This window comes from Micropterus dolomieu, linkage group LG04 (genome assembly GCF_021292245.1).
Source record: "Micropterus dolomieu isolate WLL.071019.BEF.003 ecotype Adirondacks linkage group LG04, ASM2129224v1, whole genome shotgun sequence".
NCBI lineage: Eukaryota > Metazoa > Chordata > Actinopteri > Centrarchiformes > Centrarchidae > Micropterus > Micropterus dolomieu.
The window spans coordinates 19,749,095-19,753,753 of NC_060153.1; positions in this window are offsets into that span (position 1 = coordinate 19,749,095).

Here is a 4,659-nt window from a genome sequence, read left to right on the forward strand (position 1 = left end):
CAGATCACGCTGTGAACCCATGAGTGAAGCCGCCGGGCCGCCTCAGCGGCCGCAGGGCCCGCGCCACGGGGAAAACACATCCGGCCATCCTCGGAAAGAGAGCCATGCTGTACCTCAGTACCCGCATGGAAAGGGCTTCGCAACGGGCACAGGCAGCCCCCTCGAGAGCTGCCCGTGCGTGCTCCATCCCCAAACATGAGACACACATCTCATGAGAATCTCCATCCGTGATGTACCGAGGGCAAGAAAAAACACACCTTCTGTACATCTGGTTGCCGGACATGCTGGTAGACTTCTTCTTCAGGTAAGACACACTGCTTGTAGGACTGGAGCTTTCTTCAAACAACATACAGAGCGCCTGCTGAATAAAAAAAAGCTAATGATGAGTGTGTACAGGTGTGCTTTATACTCCTCCGGTTATTCCGTCACACCTTACCGTTCTAGCAACAAGCCAATAGGATTGGAGTGATTTCATTCACGTTCAGACCTGCTTCGCCTAGAGGCGTTCCCATAGTGTCGTAACCGACGCAGTTCGAGTTCCCTCGAAGGGGAACTGGGCATCTTCTGGCCACTGTTTGCCATGCAGTAAACATTTCCCCAAAATAAGTTCCTCAAGGGAAAGGTTCTTTACATTTTAGATACTGTCACATATGGTTGTAAGTACTGTAATCCGCTTATTGAATGTCAAAATGTACATGTAAATGTTTACAAATGTGTCTGCACATAAAACAGATATCTGTCCACTAAGTTGTTACACTAAACCTGATTGGATCCATATTGTTGCATTTATCTAATGCATAAGATTTTCTACACACAATATTCACAATTCACGCACAGTAATTACACGCACACAAAAGTATATTAATCATCTTCACTATTTTATGTATACCTCCTTTGTTGTCTAAACTGCCACTATAGAGATTCACAAGTCACAAAATATGTCATTTTACTACAAAATTAAAGCAGAAATAGATAGTGGTGTTGTTGGAGCAGACCTTTTTGGTAACATCACATGTATTTGAATGGTGATTAGCTTAAATACATGAGCTTTTTATACTAAATTATTTTCTAAAACACTGAGCTAAAGCTTGAAGAGGAACAAAGTGAACTGTATACACACACACACACACACACACACATATACACGTCCTTAGGCGGGAACAGCTCTAATATATATATATACTGTATATATTAGATATACAGCACACAAAGTAACTATCCATAGCTCCATATTCTTTGCCGATGAATTTGACTGCTAGCAGGTGTTGAATCACTTTCTGGGCGCCATTTTTTTCCCCCCTCCTTCCCTCACGAGGCCCCTTCACCCTTTACTTTCTATACTCTACTTCTCTCTCATCTGACATTCACCTCCTTGCTTGATCCTCCATTACCACTGTGTTCACTGAACTGATAATGAGAACAATGTAAAGTCAGAAGATGAGGCAGTATTCACACTATAATGAGCCTGCACGTAAGCCAGTGTGAACATGTGTGAGAAAATGTGCACTATGTGGGTTTGTACATGTTATGGGTGTGTATGTTTATGCATTTGTGGGCCTGTGTCAAGATTATCATATACAATATGATACTATAATATGATCGCTTTAATTAATTTACATCTCTAGTGTAGGTCTTGGTCTGTTCTTGACCTGTGTGCATGTTTGTGTAGAGATGGACGATCATTAATTGCAGAGTAGGATTGAGATAGTATTGCTTTGGTTTCATGTGTCCTGTCTGTTTCCGTGTCTGTTTCTTGTCAGTTTCTAGAATTCATAGTGTCTGTCTTTCAGCTCGGTCTTGAGCAGAGGTGGAAAGTAACACGTTACTATAACGGAGTAGTTTTGTGTACTTGTTCTTTTTAAAGTAGTATTTTAAATCTGTAATTTAACTTTTACATAAGTATGTTTTGTTTAAAGTATTGTACTTCGCTACATTTTCAATCACATCCGTTACTGAGTAAGAAAAAAATCGCGACCACTTTGGCTTCAAGTGCAAGAGAACAACAGCTTTATCATGCAGGGCAGTTTTTCCCATTAATTAACGAGACTACGGCGGGAGTGCACACGTATTGGAGCATTTATGATAAATGCAGTTGAAAGGAGCAGAGCAACCTACCAGGCAGGGTTAGCGTCATTTTCTCACTTTACAAAGTGTTGCAGTATGAGAGTTTTACCTGAGGAGAGGCTTTTAAGTCTTAATTGTATGCAATACGAGCCAACATACAGTATAATTTATCAAATTGTGTCAGCGCGAGGATGGAGAATACACATGTGACAGTCCATTTTTCAAAAAAAGGTATTAACATGTAGCAAACCTACTGTACTGGTTAATAAAGTTATGAATATTAATGTCCGGAAATAGTAAAACTCGTTTTGGGGCACCACCTTAAATTTGCTGTCCGCCCAAGGCTTTAGGACTTCTTGGGTATAGCTTTAATAATTACACAATTATTCACTAGTGATCAGTTAGTCAACAATTGCTAATAATTTTTGAGTCAGTTTAATCAATCAGTCAGTCTCATATCAAAGTCGTGAATCCTCCGTCCAGTGTCTTGGATTCAATTCAGTTCACACAGACAGTTCCTGTGATTAAGGTGAAATTTATTAACTAACTAAAGTGAATACAAAGTGAGGTTAAATATATCAAAGACAAACAACAATAATGATTAACAACCAGAACGCAATCAATGAAAGTAACAGAGTTTAAGGTGAATTTAGTTGGTCTATTGTGGAAAGAATTTGAGAGTAAGAGAACTAAGTTAAATTTGGCTAGGAGTTTTAGGCTAAAATGACTAAGGATTAAAGGCTAAAGGATTAAAAATAAAGGACATTACCTCGACCAAAGAATGTTTGTTTTAGCCTTACTTCGTGTTGTCAGTTTTTCCACCATCTAGCAAAAGCTCACTGTCGGCTTGGTTCGTTCGTGTGGTTGGGGCCTCCGTGGCTTGGCACGCCACATGGCTTCTCGAGCGGGTTTTGGGCCGATGGATTATCCGGAACCACTGGCTGGTGGTTGCGGAAAAATGCTTGCAGTAACGGGCGGTCAGCCCAGGCTTGGTTTATTTGTGTTGATGTCCTCAGTGCTTAAAAGGGAACTTGGTTGTTCCTGAATTCAATGTTGCGTGGCTTAAATGGCCTGATAACTCTTTGACAACAAACAAAACAAAACAAATAAATTCAACAAAGGTTTGCGTGAATATGGCTAAGTACGTTGCTGGAAGACGAAGAAAATTTCACAAGACAATGCTGACCCAAAATCTTGGGCGTTCGCGTTGCTTGGACACGGAGCACGAACCGTAAGCGTGCCGGGAGTAGAGAGATAAGAGAACAGCAGAGAGCAGCGCATGGCACTGTGTATTTGTTGCCTGTGGCGTGTCTCCAGGGGGGAGGGCTTTCAGGTCTCCTCTCAGATGCTGTGCCTTAACTTTAATATGGTCTTAAAGTCTATTTGCACGTATTTTAATCACATACCTTTCCACAATAAACTCTTACATGTCATAAAGAGTTATACCGTTTTTAGATTTTAAGCATTGGATAAAAATTAGAAAAATTATTAATTAATCGTCGTAACGATTAGAATGGTTCGGTTAAACACATTTTCAGGATCACACCAGATGAAAGAAACTTAACACTTCCTGGATAATGTTGGCTGTTAAACGTTCTTACTTAGAGAATATATAAGCAAGTTATACGAACGTGGCATCAGATTATGAACAATTAAATACAGAGTGATACATTAATCAGTGGGAGAGGCATTAAAAACCAATGACATGTAATACTTCTTTTGTCCTCGGGGTGGCACTGGTTCCATGCAGCCATGAGGGTTCTCTGACTATTGAAGAAATGGTTATTTAACATTAAATTCAAGCTGGAAAATTAATTAAGTAGACCAGGATAATATTCTAAGAAGGTGTATAAGAAGGTGCTGGGAATAAAGCATTAGCTACAACATGAATTAAAGCTGCAAGCAGCGTTGGGCGGGCCCTCGCACTTGTAGCGCGTCCGGGTGTGAGCCGGCCGACTTGCACATTCTGGAGCTCTGCCGGTGCAGCTGTGAATTTGCTACGCGGTTCCGACGCCGCATGAAGGTGCTATATGTCACTTCCTGTGTCCCCTATGTGGAGCTACATAGCACTTGCCGCTATGAATATAAATTGGTATTGGCGTGTAGATGTCTTCGGGGTGGGACAGTTATCAAGCACGTAAAGTTTGGTTCAGATGTGAGCATGTACACTGGACAAGATACACGTACCACAGAAAATTTGTGCACGTAGGTGAAACGTGCGGCGGGGGCTGCTTCGTTAAAAGTCACTTCCTGTTGCCAGCAGGTGGCGCTATGACTGTGGGTGAATGTCGGCATGTACATGTGTTCAGGGCGGGACTCTCATCCTACATGTACAGTTTGGTCCAGATGTGAGCATATACACTGAAGTTACGACAACTTCCTGTGTCATGGCGAAGACTTGATCTTTGACGCCACGCCACGGACACGCCCATTGACGAAAACTTGCAAATAGCACAACTTTTCATCTTCAATGCCTTTAGAAGGCACAGCAGAAATTTGAGGTCGGTCGGACTAAATCCCTAGGAGGAGTTCGTTAAAGTACGAAGTGTGTAAATCATCCAAAATTTGACGTAAAATTCAAAATGGCCGACTTCC